The sequence below is a fragment of the Phascolarctos cinereus genome, unplaced genomic scaffold (assembly GCF_003287225.1).
Source record: "Phascolarctos cinereus isolate Bilbo 61053 unplaced genomic scaffold, phaCin_HiC Scaffold_5;HRSCAF=322, whole genome shotgun sequence".
In the NCBI taxonomy this organism is placed as follows: Eukaryota; Metazoa; Chordata; class Mammalia; order Diprotodontia; family Phascolarctidae; genus Phascolarctos; species Phascolarctos cinereus.
Window position 1 is genome coordinate 387,988,245 of NW_027555958.1, and position 25,131 is coordinate 388,013,375.

A 25,131-nucleotide genomic window follows, 5' to 3' on the forward strand; every position below is an offset into this window, starting at 1 on the left:
TTCATGCATGCAAAGGTGGTGAATAGTGGGAATGATCCAAAGCTGAGGCTAAGCAGGAGATGATTAATGATATGATAAGGGTGCTAGGGATTCAAGAGAAAAGAACAACACAGAGTTAAATTGTTTTGCCAGAGGGTCAAGATGGGGAAAAGAGAAGAGGTAGCTAATGTTGGGGAGACGGCCAGGGAATGAATTGAGTGGTTAAGGGATTGGAAGTCATAGTAAGGATGGAGGATAAAGTTTTGTAAAGGAAGACAGAGGTAAATATGAAGTCAACATAGCGTGGTTAGATAAGGACATTTGAGAAACTTTGAACTTTAAGATATTACAACTTGGGTAATAGTAAGATCAAAGTTATAACCATCTTTGTGTATGGCTAGAGTGGGGTCAAGGAGTAGCTTATGGGGTGAGAGCACATTGAGGACCTGAGAGTTTGGGGAGTTTTAGGGAAGCCAATTTGTATATTGAAGTTTTCTAGTAGTAAGTCAGGAATTGAGGGGGAGAATAGTTGTGAGTAATGTACCAAACTCATTGAAGAAAGAAAAAGAGGGAGTCACCTTGGGATCTGTAGACAACATTGTAGATAGGAATAGCATGAACCTTAAAGAAAGAGAGGTTATTGAATGATAGATGTAGGAGGAAACCCTGAAGTGGCAAGTGAGAGGAAGGAATATTCCTATTGTCTTGGCTCAACCTGTAAGGAAAGGGAATGAGCAAAGGTGCAGCCAGGATTGGAAAGGGTATAGTCAGGGAAGCTATGTCATCTGAGGGGAACCAGGTTTCATTAACAGCTAACAGATGACAGTGACAGAAAAGGAAAAGTTTTGGGATAGAGGGAAATTTCTTGTCTATGCGACAGGCATTCTAGAATACAGTGTTTAATAAATGCTTATTGAGATTGGCGGAGCCAAGATGGCAGTAGTGACTTGCTTGAGCTCTCCCCCAAACCTCTCCAAATATCCATAAAAAATGGCTCTAAACAAATTCTAACGCAGCAGCACCCACAAAAAGACAGAGTAAAACAAATTTCCAGGCCAAGACAGCCTGGATGGTTGATAGGAAAGGCATATCTTGCTGGGCTGGGAGAAGAGCGCAGTTTAGTGTGGGCAAGCAGGCCACAGTGAACCTAGAGCAGGCCTCAGAGGAATGAATCACAGGCAGCTGTTGCAGTTTCCAGACTCCTCAATCCACGAATGCCAAAGACAACATAGAAGGTTGGTGGGAAAATTCTGTTTTTGTGGTGAGAGAAGAGTTTGGTCAGAGCCAGTTCCAGAGCACAGAGTGCAGAGCATGGGTACCAGGGTGGTGGCTGTGTCCTGAGCTTCCAGCCCACGGTCTGAGGGGGAATCAAGTGGCTGATCAGAGGGGGACTGCAGGGATCTCTTTGCTGATGCTGAGGCAAGAATCTCTTGCTTTGCCTGTGCTTGGATCTGGGTCACAGTTCTGGGTGGTGGTGCTGGGGTGAGGAGGAGCACTGGTGTAGTGGAGCTTGTAGTGGAGGTGAAGAGAAAACCCTCCTCACAGTTCCAAGAGAGAAAAGACTGCTTGTGGCCCGTCACTCAAAGACCAGAGCTCAGTCCAGGAAAAGAGTAAACACCTTGACCCTTATCATGCCACCTTGGAAGAGCTGAAAATTTATAGGTCCCTACAAGTATCTCTGAAAACAGCTATATTAACCCCCGAAGCTTGGGACAGTACATTCTCCACATGGGAAGCAGACTTTTACTTTAACAAAGAGTTTAAAACTCACGTAATTGGCTGGGATCATGATCAAACCTGGCAAAAAGAGTCAGACTATATTATCTTACTTTGGTGAAAAAGAAGATCAAAACATACAACCAGAAGAAGACAACAAAGTCAAAGTTCCCACATCCAAAGCCCCCAAAAAATATGAATCAGTCCCAGGCCTTGGAAGAGCTCAAAAGGGATTTTGAGAAGCAAATAAGAGAAGTAGAAGAAAAACTGGGAAGAGAAATGAAAGTGATGCAAGAAAATCATGAAAAACAAGTCAACAGCTTGCTAAAGGAGACCCAAAAAAATGCTGAAGAAAATAACACCTTAAAAAATAGCCTAACCCAAATGGCAAAAGAGGTCCAAAAAGCCAATGAGGAAAAGAATGCCCTAAAAAGCAAAATTGCCCAAATGGAAAAGGAAGTCCAAAAGCTTATTGAAGAAAATACTTCCTTAAAAATTAGAATAGAGCAATTGGAAGATATTTATGAGAAATCACGACACAGTAGAACAAATCCAAAAGAATGAAAAATTAGAAAACAATGTGAAATATCTCATTGGAAAAACAACTGACCTGGAAAAAAGATCCAGGACAGAGAATTTAAAAATTATTGGACTATCTGAAAGCCATGATCAAAAAAGAGCTCAGACATCATCTTTCAAGAAATTATCAAGGAAAACTGCCCTGATATATTAGACCCAGAGGGCAAAATATAAATTGAAAGAATCCACTAATCTCCCCCTGAAAGAGATCCCCAAAGGAAAACTCCTAGGAATATTGTAGCCAAATTCCAGAGTTCCCAGGTCAAGGAGAAAATATTGCAAGCAGCCAGAAACAATTCAAGTACGGTAGAAACATAATCAGGATAACACAAGATTTAGCAGCTTCTACATTAAAGGACCACAGGGCATGGAATATAATATTCCAGAGGGCAAAGGAGATAGGATTACAACCAAGAATCATCTCCCCAGCAAAACTGAGTATAATCCTTCATGGGAAAAAATGGTCATTCAGTGAAATAGAGGACTTTCAAGCATTCTTGATGAAAAGACCGGAGCTGAATAGAAAATTTGACTTTCAAATACAGGACTCAAGTGGAACATGAAGAGGTAAACAGGAAAGAGAAATCATAAGAGACTTATTAAGGCTGAACTGTTTACGTTCCTGCATGGAAAGATGACATTTATAACTCATGAGACCCTTGTCAGTATTAGGGTAGGGGGAGGGGAAAAATTATATGTATGGATAGATAGACAGATAGATAGATAGAGAGATAGATATGTATACAGATACACAGAGCGCACAGGGTGAGTTGAAGATGAAGGGGTGATATCTGGAGAATAAAATTAAGGGGTAAGAGAGGATTATACTAGCAGAAGGAGAAAGGGAGAGGTAGAATGGGGTGCATTATCTTGTACAAAACAGACAAGAAAAGGTTCTTACAGTGGAGGGGAAACAGAGGAAGGTGAGAGGAAATGAGGGAATCTTATTCTCATAGGATTTGGCTTAAGGAGGGAATAACATACACACTTAATTGGGTATGGAAATCTGTCTTACCCTACAGGAAAATAGGGGAGGAAGGGGACAAGAGAGCAGGGGATGATAGGAGAAGGGCAGATTGGGAAAGGGGTAATCAGAAGGAAGTACTTCTGAGGAGGGACAGGGTCAAAAGAAAGAATAGAATAAATGGGGGGTGCAGGATAGAATTAAGGGAAATAGAGTTAGTTTTTTGCAACATGTCCACTATGGAAGTGTTTTGCATAACTGCACATGTATGGCCTGTATTGACTTGCTTGCCTTTTCAATGAGGGCAGGTGGGGTGGGAAAAAGGGAGAAAATTTGGAACAAAAAGTTTTAAAAACACATGTTTCCACATGCAACTGGGAAATAAGAAATACAGGAAATGAGGTACAGAAATGTATCCTGCCCTACACGAAAAGAGAAGGGGAAGGGGATAAGAGAAGTGGGGGGGAGAGATAGAAGGGAGGGCAGACTAGGGGAAGGGGTATTCAGAATGCATGCCATCTTGGAGTGGGGGAGGGGCAAGATGGAGTGAAAACATGGAATTCAAGATCCTGTGGAAGTAAATGTTGAGAATTAAAAATAAATAAATTTATATTAAAAAATGCTTATTGAGCTAATGACAAACTTGTTGGAGAATTAGCATTGACAAGCCACTCAAACCATTCAAAGAATAAATGGCTTTTTGTGCCTTTTTCATATCAACATCTGGCTTAGGGTCTAGAAGAAACTCATATCTTATCTTTTATTTGCTCCTGTTTGGGTGAGTGAATTTATATTTTTAATTTGAACTTTAGAGGAAGTATTCTGGTATTGTACAGCACAGGTTGGGTGGCAGGGAAGAAAGTACATAGAGATTCCCCTCCTCCTTTTTAGTTAATCCTGTAGTAAAAGAAAAAAGTTTCTATTATGTTATGAATTACTAGTTTATTTGATAGTTTTCTGGGAAATCCTCTTTTCTAGCATGGTCTGAGATAATTCTCTTTGCTATTTGTCTTCCCTTCCAATCACTTCTTTCATATTCTTTTTAAGCAATACTCCTCATTAGTACCAAGTATTTTCAAAGGCTTCTTTTTCACTTAACCTATTAATAAATTCTTCTAATTTCCACATGTGAATTTAATGAGCCCTCCCTCAACCCACTACGACTATGGAAAATTTAGAAATATCTAGGTTCTGTGTAAAAAAAAAAAACTATCAGGAAGAACCAGTCTATATGACTCTAGAACAACTGGTTGAAGAGAGTAATTCTGTCCATTAACAGGTTCTTTTGTCACACAACCTAAAGTAAGAAATTTAATTTGCCATCATACCTGACCTAAATGATTGAATTGACAAGGGAATGTAAATGAGACAGCCACAGATTTTTATCTTGTTTGACCTAAACCAGTTTGTTTTGTGAATAAATTGGCAGATTATTCCTGTAAATGCTGTTTGAGGAAACCCCAAAGTCTTTAACTGTTGTTCTCTAAATGCTAGCTGTTTAGATTTCTGATGCATTTCATGAAGTTTACAAAGGAAATTCTGAAGAGCTGAATGAGAAAAAATTGTGCCTGCACTCCAAAGTTAACATGTGAGCAAGTGTGGCCACTTTCTATACTTCACTTCACATTATCTTGAAATTATAGTTTCAGTGGGAATTGCTGACTGAGAATTCTTAGCAGTTTATATTCTAGTCAGACCTAAAGAGATCAGGAAGCTACTCATATTGTTTGTGTTTTTCCTTTTAAATTTATGAGTACTTACATTAAGAATCTACACAGTAATAATTTCAATGTCATAGCTACTTGCAGGGGCCCTGCTAACATCAGTTTCCATCAAAGTATGTCTAAGGTATCATCTTCTACAAAAGAGTTTTTGAATCCTCTTCTTCCCTCCCAACTTGCCTTCTTCATGCTTTCCCTTCTATAAATAATTACCCTGTATGCACTTATTCTGGATGTAATAATTTGAGTACATGTTTTTAATCCTGGTGCCAAATAGCAGAATATAATTTCTTTAAGTACATTAATATTTGTCTTCATAGTCCCCAAGCCTAGTATGGCGTCTGGGACATAGTAGGTTTGGAACACATTCTTCATGAACTGAATTGAATCCCTTCTGGAGAAAGAGCATTTACTAACCCTATAAGAAATATGACCACTGGGTAGAATTCAGCATTAGTGATTGTGCTGACAACTGCTCCCTTCCTGGTGCTATTTTTACTATTTACTCAAATATTTGTCCTCAAAGTTGGCATTGCAATGAATCCAATAAGTAAAGTTATATTGTATAAAGTATGTATTGTTGGATACATAACAACATAATCTTTGAGGAAATAGCAAAAAAACAAAACAAAACAAAAAACCGCCTGATACACCTGCGTGGAGGACTTCTGGGATCATATTTGGTTAGGTTTTTTGCTGAATTATGCTGGGGTCTTTAATTCTATATTGTAAAGGAATCTCAGATACATCTTCAGATACTTATTTCCAGATACATTATGTGGTAAGAAAAAATGTATGGATGACCTCTTATTTTATTTTCAGATGCTTATTCATCTGATATTAATCATGATGAATCAATTCAGTGTCTTTTCATAGGAATAACAAGTATTTTGAACACAAGAAAGAGTAGTGCAGACCATAAAGAAAATGGCCAAAAAACGGTTGGTGTATTGAATGATTGAACTAATGTGGGGAGACACCAAGCTTTTATAGGGAGGACTAAATATTTTTTCTGATTGTTTGTATCTGGAAAGTCAAGTTTAGCTACACATATCCAATAGTAGTCAAGAAATGTTCGTGAAAACACAATTAAATTAGTTTCGTGTTAATGAAAAAGTTTAGAGTCATGAATTCTGATCTGAGTACTACTTCTCATACCACTCTAAGCAACCTTAATTATGTCACTTCACATCTCTGTTGGATATCCTTGAGGGAAGGAATTGTTCGCTTTTTGTCTTTGTGGCCTAGCTCTTAGTGCAGCACCTTGATTACTAATAAATACAAATAGGAACTTAATATTTATTGAACTGTATTATACTAACTCTTCATTTTATAGATGAGGGAGTCATTAAGGTTAAGTGACTTTTATAAGGTCATATATGTAATGATTCAAACCCAAGGCCTCTGACTCTGAACCCATTACTCTTTCAATCTTTTGTTTATTATTTCTGTCCCAGTAGCTAGATGTATAGTGGATAGAGTGCTAGGCTTAGGGTCAGGAAGACCTGAGTTTAAATCCTTTTTCTGATGCTAACTAAGTGTGTGAACCGAAACAAATCATGTAACCTCTCTCCATTTCAGTTTCCTTCTCTATAAAATGGTGACAATAAAAGGACATAGCCATCAGAGTTGTTGTGAGGATCAAATGTAGTAATATTTGTAAAGAGTTTTGAAAAACCTGAAATCACAATGTAACTAGGGTTCTGCTATATGTTCAGAATGTTCAGCTTACTCAGATGAAGCAACTTCTCAACATGGAGATGCTAAGAAGCCTACTTGCAGGAGAGAAATGACAATGTGTAAGGAAAGTACATTGGAGAGATCATAAATTCTTGTGTTCTGTTAATTATATGGATTTAAGGAGTCTGTTTTTGTTGTCTGTGTGGCCAGAACTGGTGTGTGTGTGTGTGGGGGGTGAGTGTGTGTGTATGTGTGGGTGTGAGTGGGTGTAAGTGTGGTGTCCTCAAAATGTTCTGAGTCAGCTTCAACTTCATTTGATTACTTCTTCACTCAAGGTATTTGGTGAAAAACAATAGTATAAGGGGAGGGTACTTCTCCATCAGTCTTTGTGGCCTCTAGAAACAGGTCTTTGTCTTTGGTCTCTACATTTGTATTCTTCTGCTTTAGATAAAGAAATTGGAGTCTCCGACTTTGAGAATTCAAAAGGAGTAGAGGGTGCCTAGGTATTCCATCATTCCAGTGCCCAGGTTTGCAAACAGAGTAGTAGCACTGATGCCTCAAGGAGATATAAGGGACATTTGGAAGATGGAATTAGTGTAGTTGAAAGTGAGATGAGGACTCCTCCAGCACTCATGTTGTATCTAGACATGAATATGGTGGAATTAAAGATCTGTAGGAACTGAGCTTAATGTTGCTCTGTCATTACAGTCCTGTCTGACTTGTTGTGACATCATTTTGGGGTTTCTTGGCAAAGACACTGGAGTATCTTTGCTATTTTCTTTTCCAGTTCAATTTTTACAGATGAGGAACTGAGGCCAACAGGATTAAGTGACTTGCCCAGGATCACATAGCTGGTAAATGTTAGAGGCTGGATTTGAACTCATGGAGATGAGTCTTACTGATTTCAAGCCCAGTGCTCTATCTACTGAGCCACCTAGATACCTGGAGGAACTAAATTGAGTCAAGCCAACTTGACCAAGAGAATGAGACAGTGGGAGGGAGAATATTCCCTGAAATCTAAAGTAATTGTTTATATCTTTTATCTTGCTATGTCTCTGAAGAAATTATCCCTTTTTTAGAAGCTAATTGATATTAAGTGGCCAAATGACATTGGGGCTAATCACTGTCATATAATATTGGGGAGGATACCTGGGGAGGCTTGAGCTGTCAGAGGTAGAGAAGATACACCTCATAATATCAGGGTAGCTTAGAAGTCTGCTAGGCAATGGGGTTAAGTGACTTGCCCAGGGTCACACAGCTAGTAAGTGTTATGTGTCTGAGGTCAGATTTGTACTCAGGTCCTCCTGAATCCAAGGCCGGTGTTGTATTCACTGCGCCACCTAGCTGCCTCCATTCAGACTTTGGAAGAGTGAACCAGAGGACACTATTCTCACTCCATAAATGTTAATTTTTCTTATTATATCCTTTGCCCTCATCCTTCTTCCACCCTCTGCTACCTCCACCACCTGACTTGGGTGAATGCTTTGGCTATTTTTTTCATCAGAAAAAGACCCAGCTCAGCCATATCATTTATACTTAAATAATGTCTGTAGGCTTTACTATCTCCACCCATACCCAGTTCCCTCAGGATATAAAAGACTGAGGCTCAGAAAGAACCTTCCAAGGTCACACAGTTAATAAATCATGAAGCTGACATTCAAAATCTGCTCCTGTAACTCCAAGTTCATTGCTGCTTCCAGAGAACCATGTTTCCTCTTGCACATGACAACTATCATGTCCCCTAAAGACTCCAGTGTAAATACAGAAAGTAATTTGATCCTTGGGTCAATGAGATGAATAATTTACTCTTTATTTTTGCAATTTGCAATTGCATTCCAGAATAATCAGAACAGAGCAATGTTGTGTTAATAATATTTTAATGTTCTTGTTTTCCTATAGCCCATAGACTATAAAATTATGGACTTATTTTGAGGCATGAATGCCAAGTGAAAACTTTTAGGTATTAAAGTTTTCCAGGGGTAACTCATGAGGATTTTACCTTGTTTAGTAGGAGGTCTGCCTTATCATCTGCAATTAGCTGTAACTGTTCCATATATGACACATAATTTCATTCTTTTGAAGTAGGAGGATTGAAGAGGTTTGTAGAACATTCTACCATATGGCTGGTCAAAATGGCTGAGCTATTCTTGTCAGTCACTATCATTGACTTGGTTTCCTTCATCTGAAGCCCTGGGGTTATATGTAGTACTTCACAATCTAATATTCAATTAGTTATCAAATTTTGTCAATCATTACTCCCTAAAACTCAACATTTCCCTAATGTGTTTTCCTTCCCACCAATATTTCAATGCAAATGCTTTTATCTAGGCCCTCATTACCACCTCCCATTAGCTTACTAAAATGTACTGTTATATTTTCTAAAAAAGTTTCTAGCTCTTTATCTATGATCTTATGACATTTCAACAGTATTCTGATAATCTTTCTTATCCCTACATTGTTCTCTCAGCAATCCATTCTTTATAATACTGTCATATTAATCATTACTAGGTAGGTGGTATAGTGTATAGAATGGTGGGCTTGGAGTCAGGAAGAGCTGAGTTCAAATCCAGCCCTAGATGCCTACTAACTTTGTAGCACTGGGCAACTTCTATGTGCCTCAGTTTCCTCATCTTTAAAATGGAGATATGAACTACTTCCCAATGTTGTTATGAGGATCATATGGGATAATATTTGTAAAGTATTTTGCAAACCTTAAAGCACAATATAAATGCTAGATATTATTATTATACACATATACACATGTATATGTATCTAATTTATACATAGTTGCATTTCTATAATAATAATAATAAAGCTAACACTTATACAATGCTATATGCTAGGAATTATGCAAAGTGATTTACAATTATCATGTCATTTGATCCTCACAACAACCCTGGGATATAGCCACTATTAACCCCAATAACAGATGAAGAAACTGAGGCAAACAGAGGTTAAGTGACTGGTCTAGGGTCACAGAGATCTTCATAGCTCTAGGCTTGGTGCTCTGTGGGCCATGTAACTCACATACACACACACACACACACACAAACACACACAGACACACACATACATACTCTCTCTGTGTATGTATATATATATACATAAGCATATGTTTATATATAAATAAGTATGTGAATATACAGATAATTTTGTATGTGGAGGTGATATATCTATACACACATGTATATACATAAGTATATAATAAACATACATACCTGTGTATGTGTGTATCTTCAGAGGCTCACTTTTGCCTTCTCATGAAAGTACTTTTGATACAAGGTCTTTCACAAATTTATGATACTCTTTCTATTTCTAGCCTTATATTATGCCCTACTTTGCATTCTTAAGTGAAGCACCACAATTTCTTGAAGGTACACTACTCTTTCCTCCTCCCAGCTTTTACACACACTATTCTCTATGCCTCAAGACCCACTTTCCCTCTCTTCATTTTTTAAATGTAAAGTCATCTTTAAAAGTTCAACTTAAATTTTCTCTCTCCCATGAAGCCACAATAATGTTAGCAACATTCCTTCTGAGTTATCATGTAATCTTGTAGATTTTATAATTCAGTTTTGTACTCACCCAACACACACTAGACTATAAGCTTCTTGAGGACAAAGACCGTTTCTTAGCTAAACTGTCTTTCACAATGCCTGACAAAGTACTTTTTTCAACAGTACATGCTTAATGCATTTTTATTTATAAAGAAATTGGGGGGGGAAAGTGTTTTCAAAGCAAACTGATTTTGAAAAGAAGGGAAGTTGTTAGTCTAAGACTAAAAGCCTTTGGCTACAAGCTTCAAATTCATGAGAAATATGATAATTAAAATGATTGTCAGACTTACTAAAGTACTTCATATTGCATTAACTCATATACAATTGTTTTCCTTTCTGTTTCAGTTTTGCATGTGCTTGAAAGTAATAAAACTACATTTATTCATACATATTCAGTTACTAGGCCGATTTATTGAAGTCTTACTGAATGAGATAGATGAAGTTTCCTCAGTAGTAAAACTCATAAATTCCCTTTGTACTCCCAAAGCAGTCAAACATTTGCTGTGCATTGAGCTAGAGATGACCTGTGTTCCAATTCCTCTAGCAAGATAAACGTTGTAAAAGACTGCTAGCTTAACTTCCAGGGGCTTCCTGCTTATCTCTCTCTGGGAAGAACTTCTAAATGGTTATAGAAAGTCTTCCTGATCCTTTGTCTCTAGGCAAATATTTCCAAATAAGGATATTATTGTGCTAAGGGTTGTAGAAAGCCACATTTAGATTGTGCACCCTGAAACCCAGCTAATGGGAAGAAGGGGTCAGGAACGGGGAAGGGGTATCTGGTATCTGGTCAGGACTATAAAAGTTTGTTCCCCACTAACACCCCCTCCTTTGTACGCCCTGGCTGTCACTGCTTGGACTACAAGGGCTGTGCCCTTTCTCATAAGAAAGAGTAAAACCTTTTCTGGTCTCTGACTCAGCCTCTGAACTTTTAATTCTAGAGTGGCCATTGTCCCACACACTACTCTATCTACACACTTTTAAATTTGTGATGTAAAAAAGTCAAGAGCTGGGCATCAAAAGCAGGGTTGGAAGTAATGGAGCAATAAAGGAAGAAGCAGATGGTATAGGGATAAAGAAGACAAAATGAGAAGAGAGATGGAAAAGAGATGGAAGGAGGGAGAAATCAGTGGAGTGGAAAAAGAAGACTAGAGAAGTGGGAAAACAGGGAGATATGATTTAAGAATGAGAAGGTGGGGAGGAGCATAGATACAGTTGCTGAATTTTCTAAATACTGAATTACAACATGTGATCTGACCAACTGTATTCTTTTTACAAGCTCTTTTAAAAAGTATAACTTCTTTTCTTGAAACCAATATCATCCTCAAACATATAAGATGTATGGTTGCATTAGGCATAAAAGATAAATGAGAAAAAAGGGGGAACAATATTCTATAGCATTTGCCTTTATTAACCAATGTTATAAGTTCATAGAATTAGAATAAAAGAAGATTTTAGAGGTTCAACTCCTTCAAAGAAATTCAGACCAAGAGAGATTAATTACCTTGCCTAAGATCTTACAGAACAAATATTTGAAATCGAGTTCTCTGATTTCAAAGAAAGTGTTCCCTCCTCCCCAACTGTATGTACCATGCAGTCTACTCTAAAGTACTCAAAGTTAGCCTACATATAAAAGATGGGTGAGGCCAGGGAAGTATCCCTCATGTATACCTACAGGTTAAAAAAAAAGAGCAGGTGGTGGGGAAGAGGACTGAGGAAGGGCAAGTTCCACTCTAGGATGCAAATAAATAAACACTGCTACTCTTTAAGAACATAAGGAACTAGTCTCATGGCTAATGTTGGTCGTTCAATAGGTAGCAAGTAGCCTGGGAGTGGTGAAGGAACAAGGACTTATAGAGAGGCTGTATTTTGATGGATTTAACTAATGTTAAAGTGACTGAGAGCCTGAATGTTGAGGGCTTTGGATTTTATGGGGAGGGAAGGAGAGAGAGAGAGAGAGAGAGAGAGAGAGAGAGAGAGAGAGAGAGAGAGAGAGAGAGAGAGAGAGATGATACAGAAGCAATGAGTTGGTGTAAAAAATGCAAAGAGTGAATAAAATATTTCTGAATGAAGGGGAAGATTTTTGATTAGTAAGGGCTGGGTTACAGAGAAAAAGTGTTAGGGCAAGTGCACACTTGGCCTGCCTAGCATTTACCATAGAAAAATGTCTGAGCTGGAGGCAGCTAGGTAGTTAAATAGATTGAACGGCAGACTTGGAATTAGGAAGTTCTGAGTAAAAATCCAGTCTTAGACACTTATTAGCCATGTGACCTTGGGCAAGTCTCTGTGCCTCAGTTTGCCCTTCTGGAAACTGAGATTAATAATAGCACCTACTTCTAAGAATTGTTGTGAGGATGAAATTAGATAATATTTGTAAAGTGCCTTGTAAACCAAGTGTTTACAAAGGCTCTATATTTTTACTTAAGGCTCTATATAAATGCTGATTATTTATATCATCATCATTACTAATAGTAGTGTTAATAAAAGTCTGTATGTGGGTGAAAGGGAAGGGTGATGTAGTGTACTGGATTTTCATTCCCTTCTCTCTTATGTGAGCAGAAGAAGGTGTCATAGTGTCTCTAATACATGCCTCCTTATTCTCTCTGACATAGTTGCCTCCCTAGTGCAGGCTTTCATCATCTCTTGACCAGACTCTTGCTATAACTTACTGGTAGGTCTCCTTTTTAAAATCTTTCCTTACTCCAATCCATTCTCCACTCAGCCAACTAAGTGATCTTCCTTCAAGTGCAGATCTTATCATGTCATCTTCTTATTCCCACCCTCCTTTACTCAATAAACTCCTCTACTACCCTTAGAACCAAATATAAAATCCCATTTGGCTTACTACATTTTCAGTTTTCTTGCATTTTACACCCCTTCACATATTTTCCAATCCAGCCATCTAGGCCTAATTGCTGTCACATATGAGATTCCATCTCCTTACTCTGTGCCTTTTTCTCTGACTGCCCGTAAGGACTGGAATGTTGCCCCTCCTCATGTCCCCCTCCTTCTTTCAAGACTTAGCTCACATCCTGCTTTCTAGACCCTTTCTTGGGTCTATTCCTCCCCTTGCTTCCCACTCCCAGTTTCTTTTCCTGTAGGAGTACCTTTTACTTACACTCTTTGTATGTAACTGATTGCTCATTGTTTCACCATTAGACAACGAACTCTTTGAGAGCTGGTGCAGTCTTTCGCCATTGTGCTTAGTAGTGATAGGTACACAGTAGGCTATTTAAAATACTTATTGACTAACTGGTTATAAAGGATGGCTGGTTGGGTAGGTGGTTGGGTGGGGGAGAAGATACCCTGAGAAATGAAATTGATATAAAAACTAATGACATCAATTGAATTTTCAAATAAGTAAAAAAAATATCTTCACCAAAACTATTTTTATCTTTTTCTTTTTTTTTTTTAAATAAAAGGTTTGTTTCTTAAAAAAGCCATGGTGGCTATTAATGGTATTATTTGAGAATAATGAGGTCAAAGCATGAATTTGATTCTGAGTTACCATCCCACCCTTTAAAAAACTAAAGTTTACCATTTAAGAATATTGTCTCTGCTTTAAATCAAACAATGATAAAATCTTTTGTTTAAAGAGTAAGGTTTGTCCAAAAGGAAAGAAGTACAATGACACTTTGATGAGCACATCTCCATGGAAGAAAATTATTTTAGCTAAATTGTCTGGAGTCTTGAAGGGATTGGGAAAAGTCCTGATCTCAGGTCTGGGTTATATGCAAAGAAGATAGGAACAATGTTGTCTCAGATACCTAGTTTGTATGGGTAGAGTAGGATTTGAGTTTGAATGGACTCATTTAACCTGTTCACCTATAAGTGAGAACGTTTCTGTATGGCCTCTGATTGCACAAATGGATCCATTCTTGGAAATATGGGAATAGGGCGCAGTCATCCAAGAAAGTTATTTGAACTCTGACTGGGAGATAAGGAAAGGAAACAGTTACCTGGTAAGTTCAAAGATTTTTAAACTATTTTGCCTATAGATACTACCTACCTCACCTTCCTTCCTTCCTTCCTTCCTTCCTTCCTTCCTTCCTTCCTTCCTTCCTTCCTTCTTTCTCTCTTTCTTTCTTTCTTTCTTTCTTTCTTTCTTTCTTTCTTTCTTTCTTTTCTTTCTTCTTTCTTTCTCCTTTTTTTTTGGAGAGAGGGTGTACTTTGCTAACCCCAACATTCTATGTATATGTGAGTTTTTCTTATTAACAATTAAATTAAATAATTCAACAAACATTTATCAAGTTCCTATCATGTGCCAGGCACTGTGGTTGGTTCTAGGTATACAAAACCAAAACAGTCCCTGCCTTTGATGAACATACAAGAGTTTTGTTGCTGTCTTTGTTACTGTTACAAAGTAAGCAAATGCAGCAGGAAAATTATTTAGGTAAAGACTCTGTGATGCTGTGCACAGAATGCTGGGCCAGAAGTCAGGAAGACTCAACTTCATGAGTTTAAATTGGGCCTCAGACACTTACTAGATGTGTGAACTCTGGGCAAGTCACTTAATCCTATTTTCCTCCATTCATAATCTGTAAAATGAGCTGGAAAAGGAAATGGCAAATAATACCAGTATGTATGACAAAAAAAAAACCCAAATGGGGTTATGGAGAGTTGGACACATCTGAAAAACCAAGAAGACTTTAACAACAATGATTTGTTAGACTAGATCCTTCTGCTAATGACTTGATTCTTTGGGCATCCATTCAGATCTATCACCTTCTGAAATTTAAATGTGTACATGTGTATGCTATATGGTAGAAAACCAATATGTGCACAAATAAATAAGTACAAAATTCACAAAAAAAAATGCAAAGAAATTTTGATGTGAGGGAGCAATAACAATTGGAGGACTTAGGAAAGGCCTCTCGAAAAAAGAAACACTTTCAGGGCAACTTTTACTATTATCCCCTTTTCTCCTTCTCTTGTTATACTCCATTTATTTCTTCTATATGCCCTAGATACCCTAGATGCCGTACTGCCCCTTTATTGCTTCTGCAATTTCTATCATGTCTCTAGTTATCCAGTCCTGGTCACTGAGAATATTTACTCTTCATTTTTATATATTCCCTCTTTCTCCATTATTTCTTCTATTTTATGACCTCAGTACAAATCTCTTCTGGCATGCCAATTAATTATTTTTATTAGCCAATTGTGTTAAAAGAATGGAGGGTAGAGAGCACCTTTTCAATTAGAGTAGCTTACTAAGGTAATGATCAGGCTCTGGTTATTCTAATAGAGAGGAATGATTTCAATTACGGGAATTCCAAAATTGGTTGAAGTAAAAGTTGGGAAAATGGTAGGTCAATGGAAGACAAATATGGGAAAATGAAGCTTTTGGGTGACCTTCAGATAATTTATCAGAGGAATCTTCATTTACACATCATCCAAAGTAGAATTTATGTGTTGCTAGCAATGTGACCATGTATTTTTGGAAGATTCTTCACAATTTAATTCCTGTGACATGATGAGGCTATTACGCCTTCATATAACATTATTGTCTTCCTATACATCAAATTTAAAGGTTAGGGATAAATCTTAAGAAGCTAAATATTGATATTTCTGGAAACATTTTACTTTCCCTTAGTAACTCATTGGGACTGGAAGCTACAGATTTATCATAATCTTACTTTTGAAACAAGGATCATAAGAACTCAGAGATGGAAGAGATCTTAGATCTGGTTCAGTGGTTCTAAACTTAGGACCCATGAAATTAGATGGATAATTAGAAAGATAGATGATAGATAATAGATTGATGTTTAATAGAGAGATAGAAGAATAGATGCTAGATGATTGATGATAGGTTGATAGATAAATTAGATTATGGGATAGGTAGCTAGCTAGGTAGAATGAATAACTGTATTTCAATAATATTGGTTTCAGTGGGTTAAGAAATCTTGACCTAGTCCAATGCCCTCACTTGCAGGTAGGGGTGTGGACTGAGTCTGAGAGGTTAAATGACTAGGAGAAGGGAAGGAACTACTAGTAGGGGGGACCAGGCGGATCTCCTGCACAAGACAGGATTTGAGTGCTGAAGGAAATCAGAGAAACTTTGAAGTAGAGGTTATTCTTACCCAAAATCTTAAGTCTTAACACTCATCAAATGCAAGGTTATTATATTTGTTTGCTGCTGTAAGTTATATGTCTAGTATGTTCCATTGATATAACTTTCTGTTTCTTAACCAGTACCAGATAGTTTTGAGAATCATTGCTTTATAATATAGTTTAATATCTGGTGCTGCTAAACCTCTTTCTTTTACGTTTTCCCCCCCATTAGTTCCTTTGATATTCTTGACTTTTTGTTCTTCCAAATGAATTTCATTACTTTTTCTAATTCAGTAAATTTTTTTTTTTGGTAATTTAAGTGGGATGGCATTGAATATACAAATTAGCTCAGGTTAAATTGCTATTTTTATTATATTGCTCTGCCTACCCATGACCAATTAATATTTCTCCAATTATTTAAATCTGATTATATTTGTATAAAAAGTTTATATACATGTATACACATATATACACATACATATACAAATACATACATACACACATACACATGCACATACATATACATACATTATATATAATTTTGTTTAAATACTTCCTGGGCTGTTTTAGCAGGTGTACTCCCAGGTATTTTATACTGTCTAGAGTTATTTTAAATGGGATATATTTTAGTCTCTTTTTGCAGTGTTTTGTTTATGATATATAGGAATGGTGATGATTTATGCAGATTTATTTTGTATCTTGCTACTTTGCTAAAATTATTAATTGTTCCAACTAATTTTTTAGTCCAGTCTTCGGAATTTTCCAAGTATATCATCATATCATCTGCAAAAAGAGTTAGTTTTATTACCTCATTCCCTATTCTGATTCCTTCTATTTCTTATTCTTCTCTTATTACTATTGCTAGGCTTTCTAGTACAATATAGAATAATATTATGTTATTGAAATGCTTGTTGTATTATGTAAATTAAACATAAAACCTTTTTAAAAGAAGTGAAAGGAAAAAGAGGGAGCAATGCAGTTATGAGAAACAGCTAGCCAGCGAGAAGATCTTTATCTTTCCAGAGTATAATCCTGATATTTTTGCCAAAAAGCAATATTTGTCTTAACTCATTTTCTTGCTCCTCTCTTTTCTCTTATCCCACTATATCTTTCTTTTCTGAGATGTGATGATGAGAGTTTTCCATCACAAAAGACATGTGGCTATCTAAAAGAGAAATGAACTTTTATTTTGATTCCCATACTCTTTTTAATGTCTGATATTTTGTTGTCCTTTTTGAGCTAAAGTCTTTAGTTACACCATTAATGAAAGTGAAACCGTGGTAACTATAGTCCACCATACAACCTCAGATTTCTGACTCATAGGTTATGCACTGGGAGGGATCCGCACTATAAAAACATTTTTTTCAAATTCAAGAATTTAACACCAGGAAATGTTTCTACTTCAATTGTCATTCTCTATACTTTCCTGAAAGTCACATAATACATAAACACAGGAATCATTTATCGAGGCAAATGATCAGTGTCTATTTCATTAACAAATGTGTGCATTTGTGTGTGCATACATATATGACATGAATTTTTGGTATATTAGGAATATCTTCATTCAGTTATAGTTAGAAAGATATGGTCTTAATTCAAATATAATTTAAAAAGACAAAAGCAGCTCAAGATTCCTGAACTTCTTTTCTCTTTCTCTACCACACATAATCATTTGTGCTGACTTTAAGTGAAAGATCAGTCATTTCAATAGGTCAATGTACTTTTAACAACCATGTTTACTCAGCTTCGGAGAAAGGCAAAAGTTTTGTGATTCAAATGAGAAATCCACAAAATGATATATTAAAATTTTATACTTTCTAAGGCAGGTAAGAACATTTCCAGAAAGAGCAAGTTTCAAATTTGTTCCCTATTAGAATGACTTCTGTGAGAATAGAAATATTTTCCCATCAAGCCTATTAATAGATAATAGAAAGACTTTGCTTTTCTCACCGACAAAAAGTTTTATTTTGCAATGTTTTATAGTTGAAAGAGACCAATAGGCATTTTTCCCCACTAATAACTATACCCCAAATTAATGACACTTTTGTGAATGTTTACTAATCTATCCGTATATATGTAAATATGATATAGATAGCACATGTAATATGTATCTCCATTGTCTTTATTTTACTTCTTTGGCTAAGCATTTGGGAAAACAGTAAGCCTGTCATTGTATTTCACCATTTAGTTATAAACTTTCTGTACTCTACTTTTGCAAACCAGTAGAACTTACTGATTTAATCTAAATAAATAGTTATATCACATTGTAAGCTTAACATTTTATAAGATTGAATAAAAAGATCAAAGATTCTTAAAATATATTTAGAAATAGTAAATATCTTACTATTCTTTGTTTTGCCTTAATCAATGAGTGAAATTTAAGAAAGCAAGAGAAGAAAAAAAGTAATAAGCCTAGAACAAATAAAAAGATTGGTAACTTCCATCTACAAAACTCTCTCAGCAGTCTAATATACAAAATAATAAATAATACAAATACATGACATTAAAATAGTATTTTATTTTAACAATGACTATATTTACTATAATGCCAAATCTGTATTCTCAATGGAATATCTGCCCACATATCTATTGAAATACCCCCTGGAAAAACTGTAGAAATCACTTTTGAAGAAGAGATTATCCTTACCTTAGCCGTTCTCTGTGATCATTTGAAAATGACTAATGTTAGCATAGGTCTTTTATTTTCACCCAAGTAAATCTCTGGTTGTCACTAACAATGATGTGACAATATAGCTTTTTTTTTTTGTAGCAGGATAGGGTGTGTCTTTGGACAGTTGTTATGTAACTTAAGAATATAATTTCCAAAGAACTGCTGTATAATTTCTAGGGTATGAAGTCTTTAGTTAATAACTTTCATTTCAAAATAAATAGTCACTATTTAAATATATTTATGAAATTAATTTCTGAGAGGAATACTTCAGAATAATCTTAAAGCTCAGATTTAATTCAATTTTTAAAGATCATATATTTCATCTCCACTCACTTTTTAAACAATTGATTTTAGAAGAAATGTAATTAAAATATAAACACTTCTGGGTAAATGATAAGTGTTTTATCTCAGGTTCAGGTAAAATGTAATAATAATAAAACCCTGAAAACAACAATGGTGTTATGTTCTCAGTTAAATAGAATAGTCTGATGGAGGGTGAAATTATGAAGGAAGTGAGATGAACACTAAAAAAAAAAGAGTAGACTTTCCCGGAAGCTAGTGGGTTCTTGACCACTAGAATTCTCTTAATAAATTTAAAAAAGCAACTACAGCAACTGGAATGAGGACTCTTATAAGTCTGAGGAACTTTAAAATGAGGAGATGTTATCAGTTTCTCTTATCCATTTCAATTCCTTTGTGTGTTGGTAAATGCCATTTCAAATGAGTGATTATGTGATAACCAAGGTTGCCACACTCAGGGTGGGGAGTAGGGAAGGAAACTTTGGTCCTTAAAACTGGTCACTATAGCATAAATGTAGCTTGCCTGGTTATAGTACAGATAAAGAAACACGGATTTTGATTTATCAACATGAGATTAAAGTGAGCCGTCACTGAAGAGACCTTATTTTGAACTACTGGAGTAAATGAGTTTAGGTCACACAGAACTCACAGCTCAGAAGAGCTAATCTCAGAAGAGACTTTTGTTCAGGTCCAGGAAGAGGTCTCAGAGGTTGTGCTGCTACATGCTTCTTAGGGAACAGACTAGAGGAAGTAAAATCATTAACTTTGCTAATTGGAAGAGATGACTGGAAAAAGAAAGTTTTTGCCTTTATTTTTTTTTCTTTTGGCATTTCTTTTTTTTTGTTTTTCCTTCTTTTTTTTTAAATTTTATTAATTTATTTTGATTTATCAGCAATCACTTCCATATGCTTTTGAGTTGAAAATTTTTCTCCCCCTTCCTTACCCAAGATGGCACGCAATCTCATATAGGCTTTACATTTACATTCCTATTAAACGTATTTTCACATTAGTGAAGTTGTAAGTAAAAATTAAAACCAATAGGAGGAACCATCAGAAAGATGAAACAAAACTGAACAGAAGGTAAAAATAAGTGATAGCGATTCGACTTCCATAGTTCTTTCTTTGGATGTGGACAGCATTTTCCATCCCGAGGCTTCTGGAGATGTCTTAGATCCTTGTAATGCTGAGAAGGGTTCAGTTTAACGGTATTAGTCATCGCATAACATGGCTGTTATTGTGCACAAAGTCCCCTTGGTTCTGCTCACTTCACTCAGCATCAGACCATATAAGTCTTTCCATGTTTTTCTGAAGTCAGCCTATTCATCATTTCTTATAGCACAATAGTATTCCATTACATTCATATACCACAACTTGCTTAGCCATTCCCCAATTGATGGGCATCCTCTCAATTTCCAATTCTTTGCCACCACAAAAAGAGCTGCTACGAATATTTTTGTACATGTGGGTCCTTTTCCCATTTGTTTGATCTTCTTTTGGCATTTCTGCACGAGATGGGAATCTCTTATAAGCCTAACCAGGAAAGTAGAACTAGAAAAATTCTGCAGATGCCAGGCTTAGGTTTTCTGCTTTTGCTAATGCTGACCAAGGTAGAGAAGACCTGGAAAACCTCTGCAGATCTCAGATTTAGAGTTTTTGCCTTCATTGAGAGAGTGTAATACTACCTTTCCAGGGCAGAAAAGGAACAAACTGAGTGGAACATACAGGCAAGAAATAATTCACTCAGCAGGAGAGAAGTGAGGCCCACATTAGAAGAGGAGGATCCTTTCATCAGTGTTATTGAACAGAGGGTTTACAATCCAGATTTGTTAGTTACCCTCCTCCTGAAAACCCTATTTTTATGTAGGTCCAAGCCCACTGTCCCCCACTGGACAGTGTGCATTGGTAAGAGAGTGTGCCCCAAGCATATGGATGAGAAATCACACAGTTGTGGTTGCTGCTGTTGCTTTGCCCTTTGTTGAGTAACTTTTTACCACCTAATCTAAAGATTTTTGGGTCACATGACCAGCAATATATATGACTGAATATTTTCTACAATCCCTATTAAATAATCTCTCTCTCTCTCTCTCTCTCTCTCTCTCTCTCTCTCTCTCTCTCAGAAGAAGAAGAAGAAGGAAAAGGAGGAGGAAGAGAAGGAGGAAGAGAAAGAAGAGGATGAGGAGGAGAAGGAGGAGGGTTTATGCACAAGAATTAGAGCAATTACAATAGTCTCCACAGGACAGGAAATCAAGAGTCCAACAAGATAGTCAGTTTGTAAATTGAAAGTGAAGAGAACAGGTTTTTAACAACCTTCTCCGATCAGCCTCCACACTCCAATTGGGTATCAAATTGATTCAGGAATCTTCCTACTGCTCCAGTCCCCTCTATTACATCAACATTTTTTTTTTGCAATAAATGACTATGTCAGTCACCTGTGGAGGAGAGAGGTACAAAAGCAGAGGGTCTCACTCTACTTGGGATGGTCTACACAGATCAGGGAAGCTTAAAGGAGTAGAACATTTGCCTGCCAAACCTACTTTTTCCTGGGCTCAGCCAAAAACAAATAAAATAAATGAACAAAACCCAGCAGACACTGACTTAGCTCAGTCAGAGAACTAAAAATGAAAAGAACTGGAGAAGAGGGCCAGGGTACTTGGCAGCACTAGGTCTAAAAGAAAGGGGATGGGTGCTCAGCTGGGACAAGTCCTGTTTCTTCAGAAGTTATTGGGGTAAGGATCATGGCTAGTGAAAAATGAATGTGGGAGTAAGTTAAGACAATTTTGAGGCAAACTCACCTGGGTAAAATTGGTGGTAAATCTACCATCAAAGAAGAAAGTGTCAGAAAGCATGTCACTCCTCTCCCCTCCCCCCAAGTTCACTTAGGGATCAAAACCAGTGAAAAGTGAATTCCCTAATGCAGGAGTAAGCTGTGATATATGAGTGGAATGGATGATGATGATGATGATGATGATGATGATGATGATGATGATGATGATGGTGATGATGATAATCATCATGATGATTTAAATCTACCTAGGTAAACCTGGGAGTAATCTAAAACAAAAATTAAGAGAGTAGATGACAGAGGAGTATAAAGGAAACAGCCTAAAATCATCTAAACTATCAGGAGGAAGGAAAACTCAGTTAAGAACACAGAACATAAGCAGATAAATCAGCAGGAAAGATATTAAAATTGGAAAGGAAGATGAGTAATAAAATTTCTACAGGACTACAAATATCTCAAAAGAAATATTACAAAAAAAAGACAATTGAAGCAATATTTAAGGAGACATAGAAGCCTGTGAATTCACAGGAATAACAACAATATGTTCCAGAGACAAGTAAGAACATTGAGAGAAATATTTAAGCAAGAACAAATGTTAGAATTCATAGTCTTCACAGGAAAATAATTAGCATGATAGAAAAATTTGAATCTATAATGGTAAGTCTCTCCAAAGAAGCAAAAAAGAAAACATTAGCAATACAAATAGACTAAAGTGAAGAACAGTTTGGAAGAAGAGAAATGATCATATTAAACATATAATCTCTATATAAGCAAAACATTCATTTTTAAGACAGGCAAAGGAGAGAGAGTATGCCTAGCCTCACAGATGATAACAAGTCAAAAAAATCTTAATACCATAATGGAAGAAGTAATGCAAGAAAACTGTCCAGAATTTCTGAGCAACCTTCTCAATACAGAAAACAAAACAACTGAAAAAATCCACAGGTCATGTAGAAAAAACAAAATAAAATTACAACAAACTATACTTCAAACTCCAATGATACAATGATAAAACTATTACAATGACAAATTCTGCCAATGATCAGGAGAAAGACCTTCAAAAATAAATTAATAGGAAGTGAAATAACACAAGACAATTCTGTACCTGCAAGAAACTCCAGAAGGGAATAGAATAATATATTTTAAAAAAGCAAATGAGCTCAAGATTCAACCCAAGGTGGCATACCTAGCAAACCTGAAAAAATGAAAAATGTTAGAAAGTTAATGAATAATCCTAATTAAATAGAAAAGAGGAGATAACAAATATTAGAGGAGTAATGGATAGATTGGAAACTCCAAAGTCTACAAAAGTCATAAAATTAAAATGTCTCTTTAAAAAGGCTAATAAAACTTTAGCTAACATGATTTAAAAGATTGGGAAAGACATAAAATAAACAAGGTGAAATTACAAAAAAATAATTTGAAGAAAATAAATTAATTGTCATGCCTTATAGTTTTATTTTAACAAAACTGAGAACCCAAAAGAAAAGGCTTACTTTTAAAAGTATAAAATGAAAAATAAATAGAAGCTGTAGATTGAGCTCCTAAATAGCAACTGTGAACCTTTAGGAGCAATTACTTAAGAAAAAAACACCATATTTGATGCTAACTGCTTGGAAAACTGTAAAGCAGTCTGGGAGAAATTTGGCTTGCACCAACATATTGTACTGTAATCTACAAAAAATTCCAAGTGGATATGTAATCTGAATATTGAAAATGATACCATTAAAAAAAAGAATTAGAAGAGAAGCAAAACATGCTGCTCATATAAAAAGGTAGGAGATCTCTTCTTATCTGCATGAGATGAAGGCAATTATGAAAGCTAAAATAATTCATTTTGACTGTATGAAACAGAAGCTTTTGAAACAAATTGAAAATAATTACAAATTATTAACAATTATATGAAAGAATGCTCTAAATCATTATTAATGAGAAAAATGAACATTAAAAGAACCCTGAAAAACCTCCCACCCCAAAATTGACAACATGAAAATGATTAGACTAGTCATTGTTATTTTTATTTTAAAAATTTTTTTAGACTAGTCATTTTTGGAAGAGTTATGGAAAGATAGGCATACTGTTGCCTTGTTGGTGGAGCTGTGAATTAATACATCCATTTTAGAAAGCAATTTGGAATTTTACAAATAAAATGCCTGCACTTTCAAAATCCTCTAATTTCAAAATACTATTACTAGTCACAAACACCATGGATGTCTTTGACAAAGAAAAAGTCTGTATGTACACCGAAATATTTATAGCAGCATTTATTGTCATATCAAATCCCTGGAAACAAAAAAGGATACCTATTGTTGTTTGTCCTTCATGCTGAAAGAGGACCAATATCACAGCATGATGTCAGGTCCTTGATGTCTTCTGACTTGCATATAAATTAGATTTTAGTGGGCAGAATTGCAAGGAGTCTTCAGTCTCATTCTCTCTTCCAGAGCCATTGGACTCTGGTGTCAAGACAATAGCCAAAATGACTGGCGATGGCTCTGGATGCAGTGGATGGCCCTGGTGTCTCTGATGTCTGATCAAACTCTAAGTGCTCACAGCACCTACTTCAGCCACTTTCATGTCTGTTGGAACAAATTATTCACATCTGCCCTTTCAGCCCAGGGGGAAGTCTTCAAATGCTTAGGGTAGATATCTCCCCACCCGGCAACTCATGGATGGGCTTGAGGCCCATGGATTATCCTCCAGCTGGATTAGTCCATCAGCCTAGATTGTTTTTACCAGGGTGTGGCTGTTGAGCATATTATAGCTTCTTGGAGCCACGGATGACACCTGGGTGGCAGGTAGACACCCAAGGTGGGTGAGCAGCCTCAAAAAGAGCTCAGCAAGTCCTCACAGCAGATGTGCTGGTCCTCCCTGAACATCCTATACACCCCATATGGATGTTTTTTAATTGAGGTATGAATGTAATAAAATATTATTGTGCTGTAAGAAAGATGAATCTAATGAATATAGAGAGACAGGTTAAAACACATATAAACTGATGAAAATGAATTAAGCAGAGCCAAGAAAATATTGTACAAAAATATGATGTAAATTGAAAGAACAACACAAAGCAATATAGAATTAATGTTGCAAAATCACAAGACATGAGTCTGTTAAAACTATATCATGTTACC

The 25,131-nt window shown here is 36.2% G+C and overlaps 1 protein-coding gene across 1 annotated transcript in view; it reads right to left on the minus strand.

The window, feature by feature from the left end:
- Window positions 1–18,968, minus strand: part of LOC110197685 (beta-1,3-galactosyltransferase 1-like) — a 29,681-nt gene extending 10,713 nt beyond the window's left edge. Inside the window, exon 1 of the mRNA XM_020971727.2 lies at window positions 18,892–18,968. The gene's annotated coding sequence lies outside the window, so the exon portion shown is untranslated. The remainder of the gene's footprint in view (window positions 1–18,891) is intronic.
- Between the last annotated feature and the right edge of the window lie 6,163 nt (window positions 18,969–25,131).